The 15,103-nt window shown below is 44.9% G+C and overlaps 1 long non-coding RNA gene across 1 annotated transcript in view; it reads left to right on the top strand.

Moving 5' to 3' along the window:
- Nucleotides 1-488: 488 nt before the first annotated feature.
- LOC103019076 (uncharacterized) overlaps nucleotides 489-15,103 on the top strand; it is a 69,006-nt gene continuing 54,391 nt past the window's right edge. Inside the window, exon 1 of the long non-coding RNA XR_451783.2 lies at nucleotides 489-615. This is a non-coding gene — a long non-coding RNA (uncharacterized LOC103019076). The remainder of the gene's footprint in view (nucleotides 616-15,103) is intronic.

Genomic DNA, 15,103 nt, shown 5'->3' on the forward strand with positions numbered 1-15,103 from the left:
TCCCTGCGTTTGATGGGATTTGGTGTGAGCTGAGACTCGCATTTATTGCAACAACCCCATTTGGCAGCAAGCTTGTTGGGGTGGAGATGTGCAGGCCCCACTTGTGTCTGACCGTAGCAGGCTACTGATATTTTCTATGGTTATGGGATACTAACTTCCAGATGCAGAACCAACCATGGCCTGAGAGTCCCGTTTGCACCTGCTCACGCCCACACTGGATTTAGCGTGTGCTGAACGAGTTCGTGTATGGTCAGGTCATTCAATATGGCTGTTCTCTTGCTCTCTGTACGTCCCCTGCTGGATCACGCCCTGCTACACTCACATGACTATCCAATCGTCTTAATTATAAGGCTTAATAAGTAACTGCCTATGTGCTTGCCCCCTGCCCCAGCCGCTGGTTTCCCTGGTAACTGATGAGCCAAGCTGACGTCAATTCCGCCTCTAAATGGTAGCCTCTTTCTCCCGCTAAGTAGCGGAGGTTGCCGCCATGTGCTGCCTGCTATCTACAGTGGGGTGTTGCTCTCGGACCTTTTGCTGGCGTCTCTGTTGCTGTCTCTGGGCTGGGCAACTACAAGGCTTACAGGCCTGTGTGACGCAGCTCAACAGTTGGGTCTGGTAAGAGCTTTCATTTCTCCCCCTAAACTTGAATAATGGAGTTCTGAAAGGGGTGGTATAAGTTCATGAACCTAAGTTTTGTCTCTTCAAGCCCATCATGGGCCTTTGCCAAGGACCCCTTTCACACTGGTCTTTAAGCCTGGAGCTGGGGCAGCTTGGAGGGCAGCCTCATCCAGCACCACCTAGAGAGCTGAGGAAATAAGGGTAGGGGAATGCGAGTTCTGATAACTCCAGAGGTTTCAGAAAACTGCAACAAGCCAGGAGGGCCACTGGGCTCTCTGGGAGGCAGCAGAGGGGAAGGGAGGAGAGTGGGTCTGGGAGTCAGCTGGATTCTAGACTCAACACTGCCAAGAATTTACCAGTGAACTTGTACAAACTTCTTTCCCTTGCTGGGCCTCTGTTTCCCTACCTATAAAATGAGTGTGAATTAAATGATCTAAAATCCCTCCAAGCGCCAAAATCCTTAGGCTACCTTGCTCTCATTGGGTAAGGTGACTCCTTCTTCTTCTTTTTTAAATTTTATTGGAGTATAGTTGATTTACAATGTTGTGTTAGTTTCAGGTGTACAGCATAGTAATTCAGTTATACATGTGTTCATTCTTTTTCAGATTCTTTTCCCATATAGGGTATTACAGAATATTGAGTAGAGTGTCCTGTGCTATACAGTAGGGCCTTGTTGGTTATCTATTTTATATATTGTAGTGGGTGTATGTTAATCCCAAGCTCCTAATTTATTCCTCCCCCCGACGTTTGCCTTTGGTAACCATAAGTTTGTTTTTGAAATCTGTAAGTCTGTTTCTGTTTTATAAATGAGTTCATTTATATCATTTTTTAACTTAGATTCCCCATATGAGTGATATCATATGATATTTGTTTTTCTCTGTCTGATTTACTTCACTTAGTTTGATAATCTCTATGTCCATCCATGTTGCTGCAAATGGCATTATTTCATTCTTTATATGGCTGAGTAATATTCCATTGTATATCTGTACCACATCTTCTTTATCCATTCCTCTGTCAATGGACATTTAAGGTTGCTTCCACGTCTTGGCTATTGTAAATAGTGCTGCAATGAACATTGGGGTGCATGTATCTTTTCGAATTATGGTTTTCTCCGGATACATGCCCAGGAGTGGGATTGCTGGATCATATGGTAGTTCTATTTCTAGTTTTTTAAGGAACCTCCATACTGTTCTCCATAATGGTTGTACCAATTTACATTTGCACCAACAGTGTAGGAGGGTTCTAAGGTGACTTCTAACGTAAGCGAAGGTAACACTCCTCTCTTCTCCTTCAGCACAAATGGACTTCATTCTGAAGTCGTGGTGGGCAGCCTGTGTCCTGGGGGCCTTGGGAAGAGACCCTGTCCATTTGCCCTGAGTCAACAGGGACCAGAGACCTTCCTCTCATCTTTTTGGCAGGCCTGGACTGCCCTGCTCAGCTAGGCCGTGCTCCTGCAGGCTTCACTGGACAATTTCTTTCCCCTCACGTTAGTTGACTTGAGCATTCACTTGTGGGTCTGCATGTCAGTTGATACTCAGTGAATCATGTGGTTTATAGACGTAGAGATGTCATTTGAATCTGGAATGTCTTTCCTCTTGACCTCAACAGCCCAGGTGATCTGTATGCCTCTCTTCAGCTCCTTTCCTTTTCGGGGAAAAAAAGTGATTAAGAGGTAAAAGAATACACCTTGAGAGGGAGGTTTGCTGGAGCAAAAGCTCTTCCTGGCTTTAATGTCCCATCAGGTGCCCAGTCTGTCCCCGCTCTTAGAGATCGTTCTAGATCTTAGATACTCGGCCACTATGCCCAGAGGCGAATCTAGCCTGGGCAGCAGCCAGACTCATAGATCTTCCAGCTGCCTCGCTGCTTCCCTTGAGAGTGGGCGCCCTTGAGTATCACGAGTTTGTGGCGGAGACTGAGTGTCTTAATTGCTGGAAGAAAGATCAACTTCCTCGGCCTTGTTTACGTGTCTCAAACTGGCAGTCGTGACCTCCAGGTGAGTTACAGGAGACCGGGAAGAGGTTGCGTTGCCAAGAGCTTGAGCAGCTGTGTAGTGCTGGAAGCAAACCTAGCTTTATGGGGCCGCTTGTCTTCGGGGTCACACCCACCTCCCGCTTCTAGTGTCCACCTCAGTTCTCCTGCTGACCCTCTCCCACCCTCAGCCTCCTTGGTCAGCTCAGGCCCCACAGGTGTTCCTCATCCTGACCCTTCTCCTCCCTGGGACCCACTCCTTCGCTCGTTTGCAGGACTGTAGGAGAAAGAGACCTAAGGGCCTCTCATACGAACCTAGGAAATGAGCAAAGGAATTGGGGGTGTGTCTGTTTCTCAGGAGGAGACCCACTCTCCTCCCTTCCCCCTGCTGCGTCCCCAGAGAGCGTGGTGGCTCTCCTGGCTTGTTGCAGTTCTCTGAAAACCATTAGGTCAGCTTCCTTTGGACAGAGTTATGAAGAAGGTTAAGTGTACTTCAGCCCCTGGCTTCCCTTTCTGAAACATCTTTTTCACTCTCTGCTCCAGCCCGCATCCCCCAGTCCAACTCTTTCCTATGAAAACCTCTTTCTGTGAAAATCTCCCCCATCATTTCTTTATTCTGCTAAGATGTAAAGTCAGTGCTTTACCCTCCTCAGAGATATTTGTATTTTAAGCCTCATCACTAATTACGGAGTGAGCGAGAGTCTCTGTCCTCTGCTAAAGGAATTTCAGGCATATGCCAGCCCATGGGAGGATTCGGGAAGAGAAAGTGCCTTCTATGATGTTCAGATCACACTGGCATTGAGCTCCCTGTGCCACAAAAAGGTCAGTTTGAAGTCTGCTGATTGGTTGAAAATTTTTTTCTAGCCTTAAGGATTTTTGAAAACTCTTTCAATGTTTACTATGGGATGCTAACTTAAGAGGAAAAAAAATCCTCCATAGATTATTTGAAAGTATCACTTAAAATTTATAAATGAGGGAAATAATTCCATACTCTACCATGACAATTTAACTTGGCTAGGTCATCTTACACTAAATGTGGATGATTTTTAATGGTATCTTATATAACATTACTCACTAGTAATTGACGTAGATGGAGAGTATTCAGCTGAAAAAGACTTAAGCCTTTTATTCTTGGCTACTAGAGTGAGACTCATTGATCAGCAGCATCGATGTCACCTGGGAGCTTGTTAGGACGCAGACTCCCAGGCTACACTCCTGAGTTGATGTATCAAATCTGCATCTTAAGATCTTTCAGGTGATTTGTATTCATATTAAAGTTTGAAAAGAAAAACTGGCCAGGGACTTCCCTGGTGGGCCAGTGGTTAAGACTCTGTGCTTCCACTGCAGGGTGCGTGGGTTTGATCCCTGGTCAGGGAACTAAGATCCTGCATGTCACGCAGCGTGGCCAAAAAAAAAAAAAAGAAAGAAAGAAAACCAGGCCACCTATTGGAATTACCTGATAGCCTTTAAAATCTACAACTACTTGGACTCCACCTCCAAAGTCTTTTCAACATGTTGGGAGTAGAGCCCAGTGAATTCTGTATTTTTAAAAATCTCCTCAGGAACAGTCAAGTTAGGGAACCATCAATCTGGTCCATCTTTTCTGATGAGGAAAATGACCACCAGGGCGGTGAAATGACCTATCCAAATTATCAACAGATTAAAATCCAGACCCTGACCACCAGGCCAATCTAGCCTCACAAAAAATGTCACATTATCACATGAGATTGAAAAGACTGTATGTCTGTGGTCTTTGTCCCAAGAAATAGAAGGGATTTTGTCGGACACAACACTGAAGCTTGGCAGTAATACGAAAGAATTAGAGAACTTGAGACTGGCTCTCAAAAAGCTTCTAATTCAACAGGGCAAAGAAGATGGTGGTCATCCCATTAAATAAAAACACACATAAAGGAACTTATACATGCAATTTGCCACTCCAGACTTGTGTATGTGCACATGCACGTGTTGGGATTGTTTTCTCCTCCATAACCCCATAGCATTTTGTTTTCCTAGTGGACCACTTCTAACCTCCACTTCTTTCAGAAATCTTTGTGTTAAGCTTTATGCTCAGCCCATGTGCCGAACCTTCTCTTAGTGACCGTTGAAGCCAGGCTGTCAGTTCTCCGCGGAGAGCAGGAACTCAGTAGCATTTTCGGGATGGAATGCAGGATGGGGGCTGTCCTTGAAGTAGTCATGTGATCAATTACTTAATGCTCAATAGGTGCATTATGCTGAACTAAGTGGTAACTAGAATACCAAGTTTATAAAACACAGTCCTACCCCACGAATGTTTATAATCTCGTAGGTGGGACTCTGCATGGTCTCAAAAATATAACTAAGCTGATTAGATAGTTTGTAATAAGGGCCAATTGAAGAATGTAGCACCAATCCTGTCAGACCCCAACATTCTCTAATAGCTTAAAATGACTTCATTTTCTTAAAATGGAATCCATGAGTTATATAACTAGAATCCATGAATAATATAACTAACTCAATCTGTATAATGAATTCCTTAATTCTGATATGAAGAAATAAAATCAATTTGTAATAAAACAACATATTTCAATATATAAGTGCTCAGGCATATTTACACCAAAAACCAATGAAGTAGTCAGATATAAAATCACTGTTACTGGGACAGCTACCAAAGCATACTGATGCAGATACATTGTCCTGGAGACTGAAATACTGTAAGTGGTATTCCTGTCAATAATGTGTTTCCAAAATGAAGAACGAAGGTAAAATTCTGAACAAAACAAAGCACAGTCTTCCCTGAATTCGCAGAAGTTGAATTCCTAGAAAACTCAGTGTATATTAAAACTGTGCAAACAATACTTTGTGTCTGTGTGGGAAAAGGAATTCAGTTCCGGGTTCAGATAATTAAAAATAGGTTTTTTCACCAACCTGCCTGCCTGGCGGCACTTTAGAAAGTTATGTGATGTATGAACCAAGTCTTCCTTACGTGGAGCTGTGCTCTACACCGCAGGCTGCCCCGCATTCTCCCGCCCAGCACTCACCATTGTGACAACTCCCAAATCCCCCTGTACATTTCCAAAGCACCTGTAGGGGGTAACAACTCCCACTGAGAGCCGCTGGTGGAGAAGGTCAGTGCAGGTAGAGCAGTGTTTCTCAAACTTCAGTGTGCTCCGGAGTCTCCTGGGATTCTTGCTAAGATGCAGATGCAGGAGGTCTGCGGTGGAGCCTGGGACTCTGCATTTCCACCACAGCCCCAGCTGATGCTGGAGAGATCAGAGGAGGAAGAAACGACCTTTGGTTCAAGGAGCAAGGACCTCACAGAAGAGAAAGGAACACAAACAGGGGCTTGAAGAACAAACAGCTGTGGAGCTAATGACGTCCCATGGGGCCCAGGCAGCTGGGAGGCAGGCCCTGGAGAGGTCCAGTAGCAAACAGCGCCCGAAGCCAGTCAACAGCGTTGCACTGACAACCACAGTACTGCTTACCAGGCGGGGTAAAAATAACAACTCCCTATTGGGGTTGGGTCTGCCAGACTCTGGTTAAGTTCATTTCTTTCAATAAATCTAGCAGCTTCCCCTTTGATAAATACTGTCAAGGCTGGAACACGTGGTGCTAACAAAATATGGTTTCAATTTGGGGCCCACCGCACTTGTGGTTAAATACTGTGTGTGTGTGTGTACAAAAGCCGACTCAGAGCCAGCCAACTTAATATGCCTGGGCTGAAAATGGTTCCATCTAGGAGGATTCAGTTATACAGATTCTGCTGCTCTGAAAGACAACTTAATCCCCATCGTCAATTTTAATGCTCCAGAACTTCTTGTGAGCATGGAAGCTTTTAAAGCTCAGCCACTCGTGTGCTTGCATCCCGGGCAGAAGCAGTGCACGCTTGTTTTCCTGATATTTTTATGCCTGCTTTATGTTCATACGTTGTTTGACATTCAGAAAAAAACACCCTGTTTTCATCAACAACTCAGCACTGCATTTAAACCTGATGGTCCTTAGCTTTGTAGGAAAGGGAGGTGGAGGCAGAGGGGGAAGACAGTGTGGGGAGAGGAAACGAGAATCATAGTTTAGCAACAGACGGAGGTTTGTTCTGGTGGGATTTGTTTCTGGGAACACAGAAACTCTCGGTGTTTTTGTCAATCTGCATGTGCCGGTCTTGGAACAGCTCAGTGAAAGAAGGAAACTGGCTAAACAAGTTTCGGAGGTGGACCCTACTGGTAACTGCACCTCTAGCTCATCGTGAATAATGAAGAAGTCTGCTCCGTAGTCCAAGTAGGTCACAGGAACTGCACGGAGGCAATTGCCCAGCAAACCAAAGATTACAGCACCTGGCCAATAAACTTATGGGGGAAATAAACAAAGCTGAGAATGAGGTCAGCGGCAGGTGACCTCAGCACGGTGGGATGCAGAGCAAGTGAAGAACCTGGGTGGGTGGTGGGAGGGCAGGAAAGAGGGGGAAACTACCGGAATATCTCTATGCTTCAGAAGACAAGCTCATCAGGAAGGTGAAACTGAGGCGAGTGAGCTGGGTTGTTTCATAAAGCAAGCAAGGAGGAACTGATTTCCTGAAAAGACTAGGAATTTATCACCAAGGGCACCCGGGTATGAAAAGAGCTGACAGGAATTTTTTCCAGAGGCATCTTCCATGTTGCATTTTTAAATTCGTCAGAAGTATATTTCTCTTTTTATGATTAGATGTAATTGCAGTGACAGAAAAAGCCTGAAATGCTGCGAGCAGTGACTTTCAAGTCAGCCACTGGTTACAGAGGGAGCTTTGAAGGGGGCCAAGCATTGTGGAAATTCTGAAACTTTGAATATCCGTACTTATTTTAATTTTTTTGTGGCAAAAGTGAGGCATGCTTATTGTAAAAAAAAAAAAAAAAAAAGTGAGATCCTGGCACTTCCCTGGTGGTGCAGTGGTTAAGAATCTACCTGCCAATGCAAAGGACACAGGTTCGAGCCCTGGTCCAGGAAGATCCCACATGCCACGGAGCAACTAAGCCCGTGTGCCACAACTACTGAGCCTGTGCTCTAGAGCCTGTGAGCCACAATTACTGAGCCCACGAGCCACAACTACTGAAGCCCGCATGCCTAGAGCCCGTGCTCTGCAACGAGAAGCCACTGCAATGAGAATCCCATGCAACTGCAACAAAAAGTAGCCCCCGCTCGCCACAACCAGAGAAAGCCCGCGTGCAGCAACAAAGACCCAACACAGCCAAAAGTAATAAATAAATTAATTAATTTTTTAAAAAAAGTGAGATCCTAAAAAGCACAGACGTTTTTGAAAAATTGGGGAGAGTTCTCTTAATTGCTTAGGGAAGCAATTAAGCCCCTTTCACTGGGCTATCTTAGAACCATTAGGTTCAAGTTAGAACGTGCTTAGGAGCAGTCAGTGGGGACTGAGTGGATTGAGAGACTCCAGAGGTATTTTTCACTGGTCTCTGAGGTCAGCTATGTTTTCTCTGGTTTCCTGGAGGCGGAGAGAAAAGGAAGCCTCCACTTCCCCAGCCCCCACCCCCCCCCCACCCCCCCGCCGCCAAATGCTGCTGGATGGTTTGGAGCCGTGGCAGGTGCTGGTCAGGCCCTGGCCAAGACAAGTGAACATTCGGAAGTGCTGCTGCATTTGGTGCGGTTGTCTTTTTTCCTTGGATTGCTTCCTCACTCACGGAAGAGATGGAGAGGAGGGCCTGGCAATTTATCTGGGAAAAGAATTCAGAACTCTAACGGTATAGAGAGTGTGTACCATTAGGAAGGGCGGGGGAGAGGAGGATTTGTTCTCGAGCCTTCATCACAGTGATGAAATGCTATAGGGACAAGAGGTCAGTGGGCATTTAACCCAAACCAAATTTAGCAAGTGGAACAAGCCTCTCATTGGAGGCCTGGATTCCACATTAAAAGCCATTCTCCACCTGATACCTTTTAAAGATACCGCTGTGGTATTTAAATTTCATGGATTTTACTCATGGCAGGTCCCCAAGCACAATCACCATGAAGCAATGACACAGCATAGCACCAGCCTCCAGCGGCCCTAAGCCAAGGGGCTAAGTGGAAAAAGAGGCAGGGTTTTTCCTTTAGGCCCCCTGCTTCTCTACTTTGTAACCTTTTAACCCCTTCCAGGTACCTTGGTTCCAGTCTCCTCCAATAACAACCTTAGTGGGCTTCTGTTGTTTCTGCCCCAGCATGTGTCTGCCCTTCCAGTGAATTAGAATCCAGATATTTATCGGGGGAACTGCCCCTTCCCCCTCTCAGTCTGTGGGGGTCTGGTGAAACTGACACCTCTCTGACTGGGGAGTGGAGTGTATGAGGCATGTTTAGGCCAATCATTTCATCCTGTTTCATGGCCACGTGATTGCTTCCGGATGGGCCCATGACCCAGGCAAAACCTATGAGAGGCAGTGAGATTTTCATGGGTATTTCAGGAAAATAGGCTTGCACTTTCTCCTCTGGACTGGACACTTGAGAGTATGCAGGGCTGAAGCTGCTGCCATCCTCTTGCAGTCACAGGAAGCTGAGATTAATTCTATCAATGCAACAGACAGGTCTGAAAGCTGGGAACAAAACCAAAAACCCTCCATTCTGGGCTTCCCTGGTGGTGCAGTGGTTAAGAATCTGCCTGCCAATGCAGGGGACACGGGTTCGAGCCCTGGTCCGGGAAGATCCCACATGCCGCAGAGCAGCTAAGCCTGTGCACCACAACTACTGAGCCTGCGCTCTAGAACCCGCGTGCCACAACTACTGAAGCCCACACGCCTAGAGCCCGTGCTCTGCAACAAGAGAAGCCACTGCAATGAGAAGCCCGCGCACCGCAACAAAGAGTAGCCCCCACTCGCCGCAACTAGAGAAAGCCTGTGCACAGCAACGAAGACCCAACACAGCCAATAATAAATAAAATAAAATAAATAAATTTATTAAAAAAAAGAAAAACCTGCATTCTGATGATACTATATGAGGCCTAAAAACATCTATGCCTCGAGCCAGCCCTACCATGGAGTGTTAAGCTAGGCTTTTCAATAAATTCTCCTTTTGCTTACACCAAAATTGTGTCAGGTTTTCTACCACTTGTAATCAGAATTCAGATACACCCAAGAACCTCTTGTTCCTTCTCATTAACCCATATCAAAGTCTGCTTTCAGGAAAGGATTGTCCACTCTAAATTATGAACAACTGATAATGCTTCAAAGTATGGCTCCTTCAAGAGAATTTCCAGTTTTCAGCAAATTTTCATTAGCAAATATTGAGCCCCTTCTGGTGCAAAGAGACGCAGGAGAGTATGCTAGGAGGAAAGGAGAGCCAAGGTTTCCCATTGAACTCAGTATTTTAGTGTCTAGTTTTGACCATTCAGATCAGTTCCAACTTCTGATAACGGCTGAGTAAATAGTATCTGACTAATCCTTCTGCCAAAAACAATGATAAGTTCTGGACCTAAAACAAGACAATAACAAAACCTGTTCGAAGGTCCTGGAGGGCAACCAAAATGGTTTGGTTCTGAAGACAAAAACTGGAGAAGATATGACCCTTGGAAAGAAGGGGGGGGGATCCCACTGGGCGAGGTCCATGTTGATCAGGCGTTTCCTCTGGCGGTACTCTCCTCTTCCCAGGATGGCAGGAGACAGAGCTCAAGCGGAAAGTGGCAGCCCTATGAGCTGAGGAGGCAGAAGCTGGGGTTTGGGGCTTCCACAGCAGCTGGAGATTGGGAAGGAAGGAACCCCAGAAAGGAGGGAGCCTCAGAGGGGGAGCTCCCAAATCTATGTACAAACTTCCCTCAGATCCTTCCCTCAGCCGACTCCTGCACGTTGCATGTGCAAAGTGAGGTGCAGGGAGCCCAGGGAAGAGCAATAGCTGGAAGGCTGAAGTTATGGCTGCCTTGTGTTGGAAGATGGAGCTTAGAGTTCAATTCCTGCCCAGTTACGGTGGTGTGGCAAATACCCAAGACTTTCCATGGAGACCACAGAGAGCACACCTTAGGAGTAAGGACTACTTCCCAGGACTGAAGGCTATGCCCTAGGAATAAAGGCAAAACCCAAATAGACCCACCCTAACAGATCGTAAAACCAATTCTTCGCAGCTACACTATTCAATACAATAACCTCCATGTACATGTGACATTTGAAATTTGATTAAAATTAAATAAAACTTAAATTGCAGTTCCTTAGTCACTAGCTGCATTTTAAAGGCTTATAGCCACTTGTGGCTAATGTCCATTATATTGGACTGCACAGAGTATGGAACATTTCTATCACAAAATTTCTATTGAACGCCATAGCTCTAGGGGCTCAAGATAGTATGCTAGTAATTTAACTGCTTGCAACAAATCTCAACTTTCTTTAAAGAAAGATAGCAGAATCTAGTCTCTTTAATACTGTCCATAAGGCTCAGTATACAATAAAAACATTACTCAATGTGCAAAGAAGCAGGAAAATGTAATCCATAATGAAGAGAAACAATAGTCAATAAACACCCATGGAGGACCCAGATGTTAGAATTAACGAAGTTTTAATAATTATGATAAATATGTTAAGGAATCTGTGGGAAATATGCGAATAGTAGGTGAACAGATGGGAAATTTCAAAAGAGATATGTAAACTTTAAAAAAGAGTCAAATGGAAATCCTAGAACTGAAAAATACAGTATATGAAATTGAAGACTCATTGGTTAGGCACAATGAACACAACACATGAAATTATCAGTGAATTTATAGAAAAGTCAAGGGATATTATCTAAACAAAGAGGAAAAAAAGATTAAAAGAAAAAGAATAGGCCTTAATAACCTGTGGGATAGTATCAAGCAATCTAATGTACATGTAATTAGAGTCCCAGAAGGGGAGGAGAGAGCAGGTGAAGAAGAAAAAGTATTTGAAGAAATATTGGAAAATTTTTTTAATTGATGAAAAATAGTTATCTCAGCAAACCTCAAATAGGATAATTTCAGCCATTTAGATATCTTTGACCCAAAACCCAGCCCCACCCACTCACTGACAAGATATAGAACTTCTCCTGGGGTAGGGTACAAATACTGAGAGGCAGTGATGATGCTGACAAAATTCCAAAGATCTCACACCAGAATTTGGCTGACTCCAGAAAGCAACTCTAGAGTACACTTTTCTCACATTCCTCTTTCAGGACACCCTGAAAATGAGGTCTCCAAACATTTTACCTTGATTTGACTCCAGCTTAAATTCAACTTGAAGGTCATATTATATTTAGATGGAGAATAACTGATTTCTGAGAGGTAGAGAAAACGGGGTGGGGTGGGGAAGAAACAACGGAAAGCTAACTCAAAGCACAAATGGCCTCATATCAGGAATCAGGTTGAGGGAGGGGAAATAAAGAAAAGATTGACAGGAATTACCCCTAATCACTCACATTCCTGCTGGGTTCTCCTCTGCTACACAGCTCAGGCACTTGTGAGTACCTGTGATACCTGGGACGCTTTCCATGGCAAATAATAACAATTTAAAAAAATTAGAAAACAAACTGTACCAAACTGACTTAAATATAAAGAAATTCATTATCTCACAAAACTGAAATTTCCAGAGGTAGGGTGGCCTCCAGGGCTGGTTGATTCAGCAACTCAACCATGTCAACAAGGACCCATGTTTTCTCCTTCCCTGTTCTACTCTTCTCCACAAAGCCTTCACCTTAAGATTGATTCCCTTCAGGTTTTAAGAAATCTGCTGGGGCACGGGGCTACGTGTGTAGATTTGTTCATATCTAGCAGGAGGAAGAAAAAGCAAGAAAACTCCTCCTTGAAGCAAGGAATATAAATCCTCCCCTTTAGTCTGATTCAGCTAACTTAAGTTGTACCTATAATGAAAAACGTATTTATCTTAAATGCTAACAATAAGATTTTAGAACAGAGATGTGTGGGGTAACTTTAAGCCTGAGTTTCTGCTCAGGTTCCTAGGAGGGGCCTCTGATATCAAGGGGGTGTTGCAGTTACCTATCTCTATCACTTAGAAGTAAATTTCCTGTAGCAAGAGTAAATTACATTTTTCGTTTATTTTGTGTTCCAAAAGAGTAAACTGACAAGCCCATGGAGTTGCTGTGGAAACTCTGCCTGATGGCCAGCACTATGGGGCTTTCCTTAGGATCAGCCATCTCTCCTGCCCCTCAAGACCACCTCTGATAGCCAGCAAGGGCACGGTGTTTGAGACAGTTTATGAGCATTTTAGGTAATAGATAATAATCATCATAGTGCCAATAATAGAGCCAATCTGCTCACAGCGTCATCCAGAAAATATTGAGGGCTCTCACAACAACAGCAACAAAATTCCCAACAATAATCACAAGACAACATGGACGAGAGAACACTGAATTGAAAAGTATGTGAAGAGTTTTGACTGAGAGTACCCAAAGGGCAATAACTTGTTATGTGACTACTCTAAGTCATCCTGTTGCATAAAGAAACCAGTTTGTTAAGTGCGTCTTTCACATGTAATTAGATACCGAGTTGGCGTGTTCACTATGGTGCGTGAGTATCCTTAGGAATGAGAAAAAACAACAGCATACACTGACGATCTGTTTGTCAAGAGGAGGTCACAGCCTGCATACTAAGAATTAGTAATCAAGTCAAACGGAAAGGGAAAAAGCTTACTGGGAAAGTCAAAGGGAAAATTGGTAAGTTCAGTTTCACTGCTTACACGATGACTTTTGTTTTGCTTAGTGATACCTGCAGAGTTTGTTTAGCCATCTATGGTGCAACTAAAAAGTCCTGAAAGTTTACTCTCATGTCATCTTTTTTATTGAGAACAGACATCAGTTACACTGTCGTCCAACTGGTGATCTTAGAGGCACCCTGGCTGCCCAATAACCCCATTCATTGCCCTAGATGTGCTGAGAAGGGGTAAAGGCAGAGGATGGATACCCACGCAGAAGTGAAGCGGGGGTAGAACAGCACAGAGAAATCTTTGGAGGACAAGAGCAAAGGATGTGACAAGGCCGAAACATGTGGTGAGAGGCAGACAGAACCCCTAGAGAACACTGGCCTAAACAGTCCTTGGTGGGAGGATTCTTTTTAAGAATCTCCAAACCAAGGAGTTTGGTAAACTAGGAAATACGGAGACAAAGGTAAAACTCATGCCAGACTCAGCAAACAACAGCTGGAAACAAGGAAGCCCAAGGACAGCCCTGAGCGTGGAGAAAATACTGCTGGTTAGGCATTGTTCTCGAGTCAGACCACACACACAGAGGGTCACCGTTGAAAGTGAAGGACAACTGGGGCTGGTGTATGTGTCTGTCTTTGAAAAGCAGTATAATGCTTTCTGGACTTATTATAGATTCTATACTTATTTCGAATCTTCCTAATGGCACCTTTTTTTTTTTTTTTTACAATCCGTGACCCAAACGTACTCAAGTTGAAGCCTCCCCCTTCATCCCTGGTCACTTCTGCTGTCTCTGCTTGCATCGGCCCCCTGGAGAACCTCTGTCTCCTGTCCTGAATTGAAACTCAGCTCTACCCAGAGCATATCACTTCTTTTGCAGCTCTCTTAAGTATTCTTCCGCAGCCCACACCCCCGGGATGAAGGGTGGGAATAGCCCGCTCCTCATTCCCTGGTGCAGAATCCAAACATTCCTGTAAAAATGGCTGCTCTCTGAAGTGCTGGTGTTGTTGACAGCCACTGGCCGCTGGAACACTCCCTCTGCTTCCCTGAGAACTTTGCCTCCTACTCACACTATTCCCTCACACCTCAACTCTGCCATATTCCTGGAAGACGTGAGGGTACCCACGGATGACCCAGTCCATACTCTGGCCTCTCAGTTCCTTAATCTACCCTGCCACCTCTAGCACCTACTTCTCTGTCACACTGTGGACTTTGTCATCTGTCAAAACTCCCCTCTGTTCACAATCCCCTCTCATTCTAGTCTAGTCTGCTTGCTTACCTAGTCTGTGCCCCAACCTTACTGAGGCCCTTAGTCTCCTGGCCCCTCTACTTTTTCTTATCCATCAACCCACTCTATCTGTTTCCCTTTGAAGCCACGTTAGATACATGGTCCATTATGTCAATCACTATCTCACCAACACCCTAAACTTACTGGTCTATTTTGTCCTTTTATCAATTTTACCTGGGGAAAAAGTCAATCCTAGAAGAACTCAACAATAGCCCTTTTTCACATCTCTGCCTAGGCAGCAAAGCATGACTGGAGAAGAACCCCCCAGCCTAGCAGAGTCTTCTTCATGATCACCTCCACCCCCTGAGGAATCCCACTGTCCTCTTGTCCACTCACCTTTCAGTCTCTGAACAACCATTTCAAACTTTCCTCTTCAAGTCTTTAGCCCCCATCTCATCCCTCTCTAGTGCCAGGTGTCTTTGTTCCTACTTCACAGAAGAAATAGAGGCCCTCAGGTGGGAAGTACCTCACTTCCTGCCACCTGCACCCATAACCCAGCCTGCACCTGTACTAGCTCCTGAGCCCATTCTCTGCACCTCCCTCCTGACAAAATGGAAGTGATGTCCCTCCTCCCTGAAAGGTCAGTTCCCTTCCCGAGGCCACGGATTCCAACCTTCTCAGAAAATGTGTGTTACCAACCATCTCACCT

Source organism: Balaenoptera acutorostrata, chromosome 14 (genome assembly GCF_949987535.1).
Source record: "Balaenoptera acutorostrata chromosome 14, mBalAcu1.1, whole genome shotgun sequence".
Taxonomy (NCBI): domain Eukaryota; kingdom Metazoa; phylum Chordata; class Mammalia; order Artiodactyla; family Balaenopteridae; genus Balaenoptera; species Balaenoptera acutorostrata.